Source organism: Anthonomus grandis, chromosome 1 (assembly GCF_022605725.1).
Source record: "Anthonomus grandis grandis chromosome 1, icAntGran1.3, whole genome shotgun sequence".
In the NCBI taxonomy this organism is placed as follows: Eukaryota; Metazoa; Arthropoda; class Insecta; order Coleoptera; family Curculionidae; genus Anthonomus; species Anthonomus grandis.
In genome coordinates, this window is record NC_065546.1 from 9,589,300 (window position 1) to 9,605,887 (window position 16,588).

Sequence of the window (16,588 nt, forward strand, 5' to 3'; positions counted from 1 at the left end):
ATAAAAGTTTGAAATGTAATACCCCTATCCACATACACGCCCAGATTTTGGACCTCATTGACTACTGGTAGCTGAACATTTGAAATTTGTACACGAAAATTAGATGAAACCTTAAAAGCATTTTTGCCACAATTTTTGCCAAATATTATTATATAAGATTTGGAAGCATTTAATTTTAAGTTGTGATCCTGTGAAAAGTTAGCAATACTTCAAGTTATCAATATTTTTCAAAATCAAGGAACATTTTGGCGTGGAAATGGAAGATACAGTTAGAAATCATCAGCATATTGCTGTAATTTCACTGTTTTATACAAGATAGCTAGCAACATATAAAGAAAAGAGCAATGTTCAAAATGACCCAAAATGAAATCACGGACACACGTAAACTTTTGGAAGATTTTGGATACTAACGGCAATATACTTATAGGCCTGAGATCTTTAAATTCATTTAGAATACTTATCTTTGCTAAGAGTAATTACTTTTTTCCAGATTGTAGGATAAACATTTAAACTGCAACTGGTGATAATATTAAGTAATGGCTTTAAACAAAAAGTCATGAATTTTGGATGTGAATCTTTTAAAGAAAAAGCATTTTCACCAATTTAATTAAAATGAATAGTTTATTAAAGTAAGTTTTAATTTAGATTCGATCTTATCATGTTTACGTGACTTATGAAATTGTATTTCCTCATTACATGTTGTGTTAGCTGTATAAATTAAATTTGCAAAGTACTTATTAATAGCCGCTGAATCAGAAAACTTATCAAGAACATCAGAATCCCTGTAACGGTCCAGATTTTATTTATTTGCGCCCCTCTAAAATACTTTATTCTTTTTTTATTTTAGATATTTACAGTGGGCTTTAACCCTTTCTTTCATGAGCAGTTTGAAGTTATTCGTAATGCATATCGCAAAAAGTTTATCCTGTATATTCCCTATTAAAAGAACTGGTTTACAAAAGACTATATTTTTATTGAAAATGTCCATTTTCTTATCTACATCAGGTGTGTACTAAATTTGATCCCAATTTAATTGACTTGCATCAAAGTGAAATTGATTTAAACCTATATTTTCATAATTTCTATATTGGATTCGTTTAATGCTATTATTATTTATTCATAGGAAAATCTAATACTGAAAATACCAGATTTTAGTTAGCTATATTTTCTGATATATTTATAACACCCGATTTTTTTCTTATAGAGGGTATATTAAATCTATAAGACTTGAATCTTTGTGGTCAAATTATGTATTAATACATAAACTAATACAATTATGTGTTCATCAATCAATTCTTCACCAAAAAATCAATATTAAAATCTTCCACAAATATACCTGATCATAGAAAGGAATAGCTGAACCAAATATTTGCTCCAATCAATCAAAAAAATAATCAATATTCTGATGGTAGACGATAATTAGTGATAAATATAATTTGACATATTTATGTTAAATTTATTACTATCAACTCAAATTCATTTGACAAAATGTTAAAATGAATAATTTCCATTATAAAAAAAAAGAAAAACAACCAAAACGAAACGCCTACTTATAGTCTTATTACTACATAGTCTTGTTCTCTTTAATAAAATTGTCTTTAAAAAATGTCCTAATTACCTTTATCAGAAAATTAAGTTTAGATATTATGACGCTCATGTTTTGGACTTAAGAAATAAGCATTTTATTACACCTCCTCTTCATAAAACTGTTTTATTTGAGAGGAGCTTTAGTTACTGTATTCATCTGCAATATAATAAAATTCCTCCTTTAGAGTTAAAATATATTTCACCTTCTATATTTAAACGAAAAATAAGCAGTTATATTACTGATCTCTGTTAGCCTAGAGTGTTGTTAAATATCTATTCTTTAACTTATTGTAAATTTCATAAGTCTGTGTGGTTATCAAACGTTGTAATGTTAATCGGTTGTGCATATAGGCAGTTAGAACTGAATATTTTGTAACTATGCAATTATTATTTAAGATACATTTTGAAATTCTTTGTAATATCTAACCTCAAACTGATTTGTATGGTTAAGCTAGGAAGTAAGCTTCAACTTCGCCATTTAGAATTTACCAATTGTAAATTTTAATAAAGACATTATTATTATTATTATTATTATTATTATTATTATTATTATTATTATTATTATTATTATTATTATTATTATAGGTGTTACTGGTACATATACGAAAATTTGATATATGTATTATTAAGTAAATGCCCGACGTATTACATCGAAATGTTACAGCGTTACTCGTACGCCACCATTTATCCCCGTCGCGTTGTTTCTCGAGCTCGTGCGTCGACGCGTACTTCGGAGAAAATCGTCTGACTCTCCGAAGTTTCTGAGCAATTCGATATGATTCGATGGTTGCTAGTATACAGGGTTACTGGTAATTCGATACATTCCTTTGGAGATGTGATAGGGGAGGGGGTAAGAAGTAAATTGAACCCTATTATGTATTATGCAAAAGTTGATAGTTTTCGACATATTTAATTTTTTCTGTTTTTCTTCAAAATGTAGACCTTAGTGGTTTAAAAGGCAGTTTCCAGAAAATCCGCTGTATATTTTTTTAACTTTTAAGGCAAAATACATGCTCAACACAATAGTGTTACGTTTGTAATGGCAAAAGTCCCGCAAATAGTTGTAACCATAGGTAAATTCTCGATGCAAAGTGTAATTTTTTTTTCTTAAATTAAATACTACACTTTCTAGTGGATATTTTTTGAAAAAAAATTATGCTACATTCTTCAAAATGTACGTAAAACTTTCTTATTATCTAAGCTAACTCATAGGCTATAAATGCTACCAAAAATTTTAACAGAATTTTGTATTTTTATTATTAATAGTAAGAACGCACTTGAAAAATGCCAAGTGGTATTTACTTCTATGGTATTTAAGTACTATAGCAACAATTTATTTTTTTAATTTTATTGTTAAAAATTTGATGTGTAGATAGTCTGACAGCAATAATTGTTGTGGAAAGTAGTTAAATTACGAGTTTCGAGTTTATTTTTCTCGTGTTTTCAAAGAAGGTATTCTATTGGTTTCTGCGCTATGGCCACGTTTTCTAACGCTGAATATGCAGATATTATGTTTGTTTATGGGTTTTGCAATGGTAATGCCGCGGAGTCTCGCCGAGAATACCAACGTCGCTTTCCGAACCGCAGCATTCCAAATGTCCGTGTTTTCGCTTCGACCTACCGAGCTATCGCTGAAACTGGATCCGTAAAACCAAGAAGAGGTGACGTTGACGCTCCTCGCGTATATCGAGCAGAAGATGAGGAGGAAATATTAAGATATTTTGAAGACGATCCAACCACATCCACTAATGCCGTAGCGCAGCAAACAGGATCATCACAATGGAAAGTTTGGTCCACGATTCGGCAAATGGGAAGCCATCCTTACCATTATACGCCTGTCCAAGGATTGGAAGAAGGGGACCCGATAAGAAGGGTAGAATTCTGCAGATTTATTATAAATTCTGATGCAGACAATAGAACTTTTTTAACCGACATTTTGTGGACGGACGAGTCAAAGTTTAGTCATGAGGGCATTACAAATTTTCATAACCTTCATTTTTGGGCCGAAGAAAATCCCCGTTTAACAAGAGAAACCAGTTTTCAAAGAAAGTTTTCTGTAAATGTGTGGATGGGACTTATTGGCCGGGATGTAATAGGACCACATTTTTTTCCCAGACCATTTAAACGGGGATATTTATGAAAATTTTTTACGACATGACCTACAAGATCTTTTTAACGATATTCCTCTTGCCGTTAGAGGACGAATGATATTTCAACATGACGGCTGTCCAGCTCATTTTCGGCGGTCAGTTCGGCAGTTCCTGGATGAACGTTTCCCGAATCGTTGGATTGGTAGGTCAGGTCCAATAGCTTGGCCAGCACGAAGCCCTGACTTAACCCCGCTTGATTATAGCATATGGGGTCAAATGAAAGCACTGGTTTATGCAACCCCAATAATTACCCGGGAAGATCTTATCCAAAGAATAACCAACGCTGCCCAGCATATCAGGAATACCATAACAACTAGAACAACAAAGACTGAAATGAGAAGGCGCTGCCGAGCCTGTATTCGCAATAGAGGCTCTCATTTTGAACAAGATTTATGAAGGTAAATACTGATAAATGCGTTACTTTACAATTTATAATAAAAATACAAAACCATGTCACCTAACTTTTAGGCATTTGTATCCTGTGAGCTAGCTTAGGTAATAAGGAAGTTTTAAGGAAATTTTGAAGAATGTAGCATAATTTTTTTTCAAAAAATATCCACTAGAAAGTGTAGTATTTTATTTAAGAAAAAAAAATTACACTTTGCATCAAGAATTTACCTATGGTTACAACTATTTGCGGGTTTTTTGCCATTACAAACGTAACACTATTGTGTTGAGCATGTATTTTGCCTAAAAAGTAAAAAAAATATACAGCGGATTTTCTGGAAACTGCCTTTTAAACCACTAAGGTCTACATTTTGAAGAAAAACAGAAAAAATTAAATATGTCGATAACTATCAATTTTTGCATGATACATATTAGGGTTCAATTTACTTCTTACCCCCTCTCCTATCACATCTCCAAAGGAATGTATCGAATTACCAGTAACCCTGTATAATAAAGGCGGATAATTAATTAATCAAGCAACGTACCGCAAAATGTACTCACACCGCGCTCAGTATTTTATGTTCGCTTGTCTTGTTGCTGTTCGTAGTGGTTGTAAAATTTTGTATTTCGTGCGTCCAGAGATACTATTTGTCATAAAATTGACCAAATCAAATTAGTGTTCAAGAAGAATGGAGCGCTGGCTTAAAGGTGTAGCAAAAAATGTGGTTCGCTTGGATGATGCGTCAAATTCAGATCAAGGTGATATGACGGCGTCAAGTTCTAGTTTTATGGTTTCAAGTAGTAAAACATCTAATGACATACTGAAGGTGAAAAAACGAAAGTATGACGAATCATACATTAATCTCGGATTTGTTGATTCCAACGGCTCACCTCTTTGTATATTGTGCAGCAAACTCCTTTCTAATAGTTCGATGGTATCTGCTGAGATGCGCCGACATTTAGAAACTGTATATCCCGACTTCAAAAACAAAAGTAAATAATTTTTTCTACGTAAAAAAGAATAATTATTAAGAAGCCAAAAAACTATGACGTATGCGACTCAGACTGTGAATGAAAAGGCCACGGTGGCATCGTATTTGGTTAGTTACCGCATTGCCCAAGCAGGAGAAGCGCACACTATCGCTAAAAAGCTAATAAAACCATGTGTGCTAGACATAACAAAATGTATGCTTGACGAAAGATCTGTAAAGCATCTTTCTAAAGTACCGCTTTCGAACGACACAGTTACGCGCCGAATTGGGGATATCGCAGCAAACATAAAACAAGAACTGGCCGTATTTTCGAAACCATGCGAGAATCTTCGAATGCGAACAAAGTCGAGCGGCAAAATTCGCACACGAATTAAAAAGTGCATTTTTGAACAGCATTCGAAATTTCATTCGCATACGAACATGAAATGTAGTGGCAACGTAGCAAAGTCGAGTGCTATTGGAGGCCATGTCAAAAGGGATGAAGACGATAAAGATCTTTTAACCTAACCTAAAATTTAAGTTTAAAAACATCAGGGAATTTTGAGGTTTTTTTCATGGCGTATCTTGGGTTTTTCGAATTGACTTTTTTTAAGATAGATTCAAAAAATAAAAAATATTGTGGTTTTGTGTCGAGTGAGCAAAAGAAAGAACTAATTTCATTTATGGAAGAGCACCCGGACTTAAAGTCGGGCAAATTCACCCAAGATTTTTTAGCTAAAACTGCACAAGCCTTGTGGATAAAAGAAGCGGACAGTAGGTGCGAAAAAGTTCGCATACGAAGCGGTCGAAAATACGAATATCGATTTTTCGTGCGAAATCCTCTAAGTTCGTATGCGAATCAAAGTCGAATGGTTTCAAAAATACGGCCCCTGGTTTCACGACTTCAAAATAACAAATTCGTCTTGCAAATGGATGAGTCGACTGATGTTGCTGAACTGGCCATCTTGCTAGTAATTGTGCGATATCCATATAAACATTCACTCGAAGAAGACTTGCTTATGTGCTCATCGCTGCCTACAAACACAACTGGAGAAGAAATTTTTAACACGATTAACATATTTTTTGAAGAAAACCAACTCGATTGGAATGATTGCATTGATATTTGTACCGATCGAGCCAAGGCAATGACAGGTAGAACAGCAGGAGCAGTATCACAAATAAAAATAAAAGCGCCAAATTGTAGTTCCAGCCACCGCATCCTGCATAGACAATCACTCGCGGTTAAGAAAATGCGACCAAATCTAAAATTAGTTCTTGATGAGTCAGTAAAAATAATTAATTTTGTCAAGTCACGTCCACTATAATCTCGATTGTTCTCAATATTATGTGAAGATTATGGTAGCGATCATAAAACACTATTGCTCCATACTGAAGTGAGATGGTTGTCTCGGAGTAAAACTTTGACAAGGCTTTTTGAACTAAGAAGAGAATTAGAAGCTTTTCTTATAGATCTTTTAATTTAAAAGACCTTTTGTCCGATAAAAGCTGGTTATTTAGACTGGCATTTTTAGCAGACAAATTTAGAAAACTTAACGAATTAAACCTTTCACTACAAGGAAAACAAACAACAGTTTTCAATGTTAACAACAAAATAACTGCCTATTAATAATTTTAATTGATTATAACTGCCTATAAGAAAATTAGATTTTTGAATTACTTGTTTTGGTAAGAGAGAAATTGAAAGCTTTTCATTGCTAAGTGAGTTCCTTAGTCACCTTAGTCTTAGTGATACAGATATATTTCAAAATGAAATATTTGTTAAATTGGTGTAATATCTCAATGATCTGCAAGGGACTTTTGAATATTACTTTCCTGAAGAACAAAATACAAAACTGAAAATAAACTCATGAATTTAAAACCCTTTTTCATCTAAATTGCAAAAGCCTGAAAATATGTCAAATCAGATCTATGAATCATTTCTAGAAATGATCATCAATTTTTTCACCAAAAATTGATTTTTTTCGAAATCAAACGAAGTATACTAGCGTCTTATTTGGGTCACCTAAATTACCAAAACACCGGGTTATAACAGGATCCGAGCAGAACTAAGGGAATGAGAGCACTTTGAAAATCCTGAAAAAGTCGTTTTCGACGTCCGTTTTTGAGGCCAAAAATGGGCATCGAAAATGCCATATCTCGGCTATCGTAGAAGCTACGACTTTGCGGATGGTCTCGTTGGATTCAGAACGACGAAACTAAGACAAAACCGTTGGAATTTTCCCGATAGCTCCTATAGAAACCGAGATATCGACCTTCAAAGTTTGGAATTTTTCATTTTTCGGGTATACCCCCCGTATCGAATTTTTTCACCAAAAATTGATTTTTTTCGAAATCAAACTAAGTATACCAGCGTCTTATTTGAGTCACCTAGATTACGAAAACACCGGGTTATAACAGGATCCGAGCAGAACTAAGGGAATGAGAGCACTTTGAAAATCCTGAAAAAGTCGTTTTCGACGTCCGTTTTTGAGGCCAAAAATGGGCATCAAAAATGCCATATCTCGGCTATCGTAAAAGCTACGACTTTGCGGATGGTCTCGTTGGATTCAGAACGACGAAACTAAGACAAAACCGTTGGAATTTTCCCGATAATTCCCATAGAAGCCGAGATATCGACCTTCAAAGTTTGGAATTTTTCATTTTTCGGATATACCCCCCCGTATCCAAAAATTGATTGATTGACTACGACTTTGCCGATGGTCTCGTTGGATTCAGAACGACGAAACTAAGACAAAACCGTTGGAAATTTCCCGATAGCTCCTATAGAAGCCGAGATATCGACCTTCAAAGTTTGGAATTTTTCATTTTTCGGATATACCCCCCCGTATCGAATTTTTTCACCAAAAATTGATTTTTTTCGAAATCAAACTAAGTATACCAGCGTCTTATTTGTGTCACCTAGATTACGAAAACACCGGGTTATAACAGGATCCGAGCAGAACTAAGGGAATGAGAACACTTTGAAAATCCGGAAAAAGTCGTTTTCGACGTCCGTTTTTGAGGCCAAAAATGGGCATCAAAAATGCCATATCTCGGCTATCGTAAAAGCTACGAGTTCGCGGATGGTCTCGTTGGATTCAGAACGACGAAACTAAGACAAAGCCGTTGAAATTTTCCCGATAACTCCCATAGAAGCCGAGATATCGACCTTCAAAGTTTGGAATTTTTCATTTTTCGGGTATACCCCCCCGTATCGAATTTTTTCACCAAAAATTGATTTTTTTCGAAATCAAACTAAGTATACCAGCGTCTTATTTGTGTCACCTAGATTACGAAAACACCGGGTTATAATAGGATCCGAGCAGAACTAAGGGAATGAGAGCACTTTGAAAATCCGGAAAAAGTCGTTTTCGACGTCCGTTTTTGAGGCCAAAAATGGGCATCAAAAATGCCATATCTCGGCTATCGTAAAAGCTACGAGTTCGCGGATGGTCTCGTTGGATTCAGAACGACGAAACTAAGACAAAGCCGTTGAAATTTTCCCGATAACTCCCATAGAAGCCGAGATATCGACCTTCAAAGTTTGGAATTTTTCATTGAAAATCCAAAATGGGCATCAAAAATGCCATATCTCGGCTATCGTAAAAGCTACGACTTTACGGATGGTCTCGTTGGATTCAGAACGACGAAACTAAGACAAAACCGTTGGAATTTTCCCGATAATTCCCATAGAAGCCGAGATATCGACCTTCAAAGTTTGGAATTTTTCATTTTTCGGATATACCCCCCCGTATCGAATTTTTTCACCAAAAATTGATTGTTTTCGAAATCAAACTAAGTATACCAGCGTCTTATTTGAGTCACCTAGATTACGAAAACACCGGGTTATAACAGGATCCGAGCAGAACTAAGGGAATGAGAGCACTTTGAAAATCCTGAAAAAGTCGTTTTCGACGTCCGTTTTTGAGGCCAAAAATGGGCATCAAAAATGCCATATCTCGGCTATCGTAAAAGCTACGACTTTGCGGATGGTCTCGTTGGATTCAGAACGACGAAACTAAGACAAAACCGTTGGAATTTTCCCGATAACTCCCATAGAAGCCGAGATATCGACCTTCAAAGTTTGGAATTTTTCATTTTTCGGATATACCCCCCCCCGTATCGAATTTTTTCACCAAAAATTGATTTTTTTCGAAATCAAACTAAGTATACCAGCGTCTTATTTGAGTCACCTAGATTACGAAAACACCGGGTTATAACAGGATCTGAGCAGAACTAAGGGAATGAGAGCACTTTGAAAATCCTGAAAAAGTCGTTTTCGACGTCTGTTTTTGAGGCCAAAAATGGGCATCAAAAATGCCATATCTCGGCTATCGTAAAAGCTACGACTTTGCGGATGGTCTCGTTGGATTCAGAACGACGAAACTAAGACAAAGCCGTTGAAAATTTCCCGATAACTCCCATAGAAGCCGAGATATCGACCTTCAAAGTTTGGAATTTTTCATTTTTCGGATATACCCCCCCGTATCGAATTTTTTCACCAAAAATTGATTTTTTTCGAAATCAAACTAAGTATACCAGCGTCTTATTTGAGTCACCTAGATTACGAAAACACCGGGTTATAACAGGATCCGAGCAGAACTAAGGGAATGAGAGCACTTTGAAAATCCTGAAAAAGTCGTTTTCGACGTCTGTTTTTGAGGCCAAAAATGGGCATCAAAAATGCCATATCTCGGCTATCGTAAAAGCTACGACTTTGCGGATGGTCTCGTTGGATTCAGAACGACGAAACTAAGACAAAGCCGTTGAAAATTTCCCGATAACTCCCATAGAAGCCGAGATATCGACCTTCAAAGTTTGGAATTTTTCATTTTTCGGGTATACCCCCCCGTATCGAATTTTTTCACCAAAAATTGATTTTTTTCGAAATCAAACTAAGTATACCAGCGTCTTATTTGAGTCACCTAGATTACGAAAACACCGGGTTATAACAGGATCCGAGCAGAACTAAGGGAATGAGAGCACTTTGAAAATCCTGAAAAAGTCGTTTTCGACGTCCGTTTTTGAGGCCAAAAATGGGCATCAAAAATGCCATATCTCGGCTATCGTAAAAGCTACGACTTTGCGGATGGTCTCGTTGGATTCAGAACGACGAAACTAAGACAAAACCGTTGGAATTTTCCCGATAACTCCCATAGAAGCCGAGATGTCGACCTTCAAAGTTTGGAATTTTTCATTTTTCGGATATACCCCCCCCGTATCGAATTTTTTCACCAAAAATTGATTTTTTTCGAAATCAAACTAAGTATACCAGCGTCTTATTTGAGTCACCTAGATTACGAAAACACCGGGTTATAACAGGATCTGAGCAGAACTAAGGGAATGAGAGCACTTTGAAAATCCTGAAAAAGTCGTTTTCGACGTCCGTTTTTGAGGCCAAAAATGGGCATCAAAAATGCCATATCTCGGCTATCGTAAAAGCTACGACTTTGCGGATGGTCTCGTTGGATTCAGAACGACGAAACTAAGACAAAACCGTTGGAATTTTCCCGATAATTCCCATAGAAGCCGAGATATCGACCTTCAAAGTTTGGAATTTTTCATTTTTCGGATATACCCCCCCGTATCGAATTTTTTCACCAAAAATTGATTTTTTTCGAAATCAAACTAAGTATACCAGCGTCTTATTTGTGTCACCTAGATTACGAAAACACCGGGTTATAACAGGATCCGAGCAGAACTAAGGGAATGAGAGCACTTTGAAAATCCGGAAAAAGTCGTTTTCGACGTCCGTTTTTGAGGCCAAAAATGGGCATCAAAAATGCCATATCTCGGCTATCGTAAAAGCTACGACTTTGCGGATGGTCTCGTTGGATTCAGAACGACGAAACTAAGACAAAACCGTTGGAAATTTCCCGATAGCTCCTATAGAAGCCGAGATATCGACCTTCAAAGTTTGGAATTTTTCATTTTTTGGGTATACCCCCCCGTATCGAATTTTTTCACCAAAAATCGATTTTTTTCGAAATCAAACTAAGTATACCAGCGTCTTATTTGGGTCACCTAAATTACCAAAATACCGGGTTATAACAGGATCCGAGCAGAACTAAGGGAATGAGAGCACTTTGAAAATCCTGAAAAAGTCGTTTTCGACGTCCGTTTTTGAGGCCAAAAATGGGCATCAAAAATGCCATATCTCGGCTATCGTAGAAGCTACGACTTTGCGGATGGTCTCGTTGGATTCAGAACGACGAAACTAAGACAAAACCGTTGGAATTTTCCCGATAGCTCCCATAGAAGCCGAGATATCGACCTTCAAAGTTTGGAATTTTTCATTTTTCGGATATACCCCCCCGTATCGAATTTTTTCACCAAAAATTGATTTTTTTCGAAATCAAACTAAGTATACCAGCGTCTTATTTGAGTCACCTAGATTACGAAAACACCGGGTTATAACAGGATCCGAGCAGAACTAAGGGAATGAGAGCACTTTGAAAATCCTGAAAAAGTCGTTTTCGACGTCCGTTTTTGAGGCCAAAAATGGGCATCAAAAATGCCATATCTCGGCTATCGTAAAAGCTACGAGTTCGCGGATGGTCTCGTTGGATTCAGAACGACGAAACTAAGACAAAGCCGTTGAAATTTTCCCGATAACTCCCATAGAAGCCGAGATATCGACCTTCAAAGTTTGGAATTTTTCATTTTTCGGGTATACCCCCCCGTATCGAATTTTTTCACCAAAAATTGATTTTTTTCGAAATCAAACTAAGTATACCAGCGTCTTATTTGTGTCACCTAGATTACGAAAACACCGGGTTATAACAGGATCCGAGCAGAACTAAGGGAATGAGAGCACTTTGAAAATCCTGAAAAAGTCGTTTTCGACGTCCGTTTTTGAGGCCAAAAATGGGCATCAAAAATGCCACATCTCGGCTACCGTAAAAGCTACGACTTTGCGGATGGTCTCGTTGGATTTAGAACGACGAAACTAAGACAAAACCGTTGGAAATTTCCCGATAGCTCCTATAGAAGCCGAGATATCGACCTTCAAAGTTTGGAATTTTTCATTTTTCGGGTATACCCCCCCGTATCGAATTTTTTCACCAAAAATTGATTTTTTTCGAAATCAAACTAAGTATACCAGCGTCTTATTTGAGTCATCTAGATTACGAAAACAGCGGGTTATAACAGGATCCGAGCAGAACTAAGGGAATGAGAGCACTTTGAAAATCCGGAAAAAGTCGTTTTCGACGTCCGTTTTTGAGGCCAAAAATGGGCATTAAAAATGCCATATCTCGGCTATCGTAAAAGCTACGACTTTGCGGATGGTCTCGTTGGATTCAGAATGACGAAACTAAGACAAAACCGTTGGAATTTTCCCGATAGCTCCTATAGAAGCCGAGATATCGACCTTCAAAATTTGGAATTTTTCATTTTTGGGGTATACCCCTCCGTATCGAATTTTTTCACCAAAAATTGATTTTTTTCGAAATCAAACTAAGTATACCAGCGTCTTATTTGAGTCACCTAGATTACGAAAACAGCGGGTTATAACAGGATCCGAGCAGAACTAAGGGAATGAGAGCACTTTGAAAATCCTGAAAAAGTCGTTTTTGACGTCCGTTTTTGAGGCCAAAAATGGGCATCGAAAATGCCATATCTCGGCTATCGTAAAAGCTACGAGTTTGCGGATGGTCTCGTTGGATTCAGAACGACGAAACTAAGACAAAACCGTTGGAATTTTCTCGATAGCTTTAATAGAAGCCGAGATATCGACCTTCAAAGTTTAGAATTTTTCATTTTTCGGGTATACCCCCCCGTATCGAATTTTTTCACCAAAAATTGATTTTTTTCGAAATCAAACTAAGTATACCAGCGTCTTATTTGAGTCACCTAGATTACGAAAACAAAATTGCATTGCCAAAATGTTTTTGTATTTTGCAAATTTAAAATTAATAACAATAAACCAAAAGTGTCTAAGACCAACTGATCGGTACAATGCGTGATCGATAATACAAAAATTCGAGCAAAAACTAAACATAAACAGAGAATGAAAAACAAACCCATATTCACTTTTTTTATTGTGTATGTCCCTTGTTTTTGAGTGTATCGAAAAAAGTTCTTTGAAAAAAATGTATATTTCACCGAGTTCTATACACAGTTAAAAAAAAAGTATCAACTTAAAAATCACCCTGTATAGTATTTATGTCAAAAATGAACAAGTACTAGCAAATAATTAGATGTTTTATTTCTGGTTTTAAAAATGAATTTTCTTGTTTATTTCAAATAATACATTATAAAACTTAAAAAACTAACAACAAAAATAATTAATAACTTTAATTATTAAAAAATATAATTATTCAGAAGATATTGGCAGATTTTCCCAGAAAACAAGTCTATTCTTCGGCATTATCGGTCCCAGCTTCTGAATTAAGGTTTTCTTTCTAAAAGAAAGATTCAGATACTCCACTCGGCGCAACATTTGGACTAGGCATTGGCATCTCATTAAGGGCAGTTTCATTAAGGAAAGGCCTTTTAATTTTTTCACCGCCAAAATTCTTTATATATTTTAAAAATTTACAGCCGCGTTCTGCACGAATCGATACAATATTGGACATGTATGGCCTTTCGCTATTTATTTTTTTGTTATTTATTTTATACATACTTGAATAATCTTTCCATTTGTAAAAATCCGTATATTGCATTGATTTTACTACAACTTTGCCCGAATTTGCTTTTTGTACCGCGGCTTCACAGCCATTAAAATCATATACTTTTCCTGCAGATTTTAAAGATTTTTCAACACCATGGTGAAATGTGTCGCAGACATAAAAGAGTGTCCTGGCTCGAAGTATTTGATTATTATCTCTTGCGTCGCTACTTCATCTGAGTTTACGATATGAATCAAAAATGAAAAAATGCCCAGTTCTTATTTTGTGCGGCGCAATTATCCGCCCAAATAGTTATTTTAGAAGTATCTCTATGAAATAGAAAGAAAGAATAAAAAGTACTTATAATATCTTCCTTATTGTGGCCTGATAGAGCTTCGTGCCAAATAAAGCATAGGGAAAAATATTTGTTTGCTTCTTTCCTACCCTTATGGAGCTTTCATGATAAGCAATTAACCGTGGTGTGAAAAGTACTAGCTTAAACATATCAACTCTTGGAGCATTATAATTTTCTGCAGGTCCACAGAAACACAAATGGTGCTCGAGGCAAATTCAGTTTCTGCATCTATCCTATATGCTTCTCGGGAGTCTTTGGCTCTCTTTATATGTTTTAAATATTCAGTACACGATGTGCAACTGTCAAAAACTTCGGGTTTATTTGTATGTTCTTTATTATGAATATTAAAGTTTTCACATTCTTTGTGACCAAGTTTCGTGAAACGTATATGCATATTTTTAACTACTTTTCGATATAAATCATACGAAAGTTTCAAATCTGGATATTTTAAAGCAAAATCGTCAAATATTTCTTTAATTGTTAAATCATTTGGGAGATAGCGAACATTTGGCGCATGTTCTCGGCGGTAATGGGATATCGTTGGATTAAAAGATTCAATGTGTTTTTTTATTGGGGCCTCATCAATTTTCTTTAATGAGGACGCTCTACCCCTTCCGTCTTGAATGTTTATGCAACCCGTTTCTTTCCTTGAAAGAATTTTATAAACTGCACTATCATTTTTTTCATGGTATCCTAATGTAGTGAGAAAGAATGGCTTACACACCAGTTCGCGGATTCCTTTGCCATTTGGAAGGGAGTATTTAATAGACATGTTTCTTTTTAGCTCATCGTTTTTGGTATAATGTCGCTTTATGGCTTTCTTAGATGCGTGAGCTATTAAAAAGAGGTGCTGGTCTTTCCATGTCATATTAACAAACTGATCATGAATTTCTTTTTGCCTTTCTTCTGTGATTTTATTTATGCATTTATTTTTACATTTATTTTTTTCACATGGCGGTTTACGAAGCGGGTGCTTCCCTTTTTGTTTTTTCCTTCTAATCTCTTCAATTTCTTCCCTGCTTCTTTTTGACTTACGTTTTCGTATGGTACCTCTTTTTGTCAGTTGCAGAATATCATTACATTCGTCGCTTAGATGGTCTACTTCTTCTATCTCAACATTTTCCTCAATAGTATAATTTGTGACCTAAAAATATACATATCTATATATAAATTTTACTTATCCAATACATATCTAATTAAATATCAATACATATCTAATTAAATTGGATACAAGCATGGAATCATTGTTCAAAACAATTTCACTAAATGATTTTTGATGCAGGGTTTGTGATGAATATCCACAATTTCAAGCCACAGAATCTTTGGATGTTTTTCTGCCGTTCCCAACAAGGTATTTGTGTGAAACGGGATTTTCAACATATACAGCTACAAAAACAAAATACCGCAATAGACTGGATGCCGAACCAGACATAAGAATTCAACTTTCTTCTATCAAGCCTGACATTACCCAGTTGATGAGGAATAAAAAATAATTACATGCCTCGCATTAAATGAACTTAGGGTTATCATTTGCTTACTAACTCACTACTTACTGTATCTATCTTTTTTTGTGTGATTAATAATAAACAATTCACATATAACTGCTTTTGCTTTTAGTTTAGAGTTTAGGGTTCCGTTAAAAATTTAGTTTTTTAAAAGGGTTCTGTCACAAAAAAAAGTTTGAGTAACACTGGTTTATAGTTTAGTCATTGGTGTACTGCAAATTGATTTTCTTCTAGATTATTCAGTCTACGTGCAGTTAGCGCTAGAGATAGATGATCTATATCATATACTCTATTTAGTTTATTAATTTTACAGACTTTGCCATAGGCTTAATAGAAATATTAGCTACTTTTTTATATTGAAAATTTTAAGATATATTTATTAAATATCATTGTCTTTCTCATACATATTTAAGGTTTTCAACCTTACATATTACCAGTTGAGTACTTCTCAATAAATAATAAAAAAATTTTAAAAGAATTTAATACCAAAGATTCCGCCTGGATTTTAAAAGCGGGCTATAATTTAATAAAAATATTTCATTTAAGTCCTGCGCAAAATACCGCGGAATTTTTCATAACGCTTTTATTTCTCCCTGCTTATCATCGTGTAAAATCACGTCTTTGAACGTTCGTAATTTTACATTATTCGCGATAAAACTTGAAACACCGTAGTTTGGACGTAAACTGAAGCATTGTAATAATTGATTTGGAGTAACATTGTTGATGAAAATAGTGCAATGGCACGCTATCGGCTAATTCAAATGAACAAAGGTCCTTTAATTACTTTTAAATATTCTCTTTTTTGCTGTTATTTTTAAAACAAAATACTATTAGACAAAATGATTTTTTACTAAGATTTTAAGCTTTTAATTACTAAAATACGCCGACGATTTACAACTTTATGTATAATTTTTCTTACGAAATATACAATGTATTGACGATGAAAGGAACAAAACTTCAAAAAAAAACTTAATGAATATGAAATATCTCATAATCTCGTTAAGTAGAAAGAAATCGTTAA

General features: G+C 35.0%; 1 protein-coding gene and 1 long non-coding RNA gene across 3 annotated transcripts in view; one reads left to right on the top strand and one right to left on the bottom strand.

Annotated features, from left to right (window-relative positions):
• Positions 1–16,588, top strand: part of LOC126744524 (tyrosine-protein phosphatase Lar) — a 1,889,525-nt gene that overhangs the window by 127,760 nt on the left and 1,745,177 nt on the right. The window lies entirely within an intron of this gene.
• On the bottom strand, positions 7,938–10,255 carry LOC126744662 (uncharacterized). 2 transcript variants are annotated; one of them, XR_007663281.1, is made up of 3 exons: positions 9,905–10,255; positions 8,921–9,170; positions 7,938–8,014 (listed from the first exon to the last, which is right to left on the bottom strand). It is a non-coding gene; the product is annotated as an uncharacterized LOC126744662 (long non-coding RNA). The 2 variants fall into 2 exon arrangements; XR_007663279.1 differs by lacking the exon at positions 7,938–8,014 and adding an exon at positions 8,225–8,380.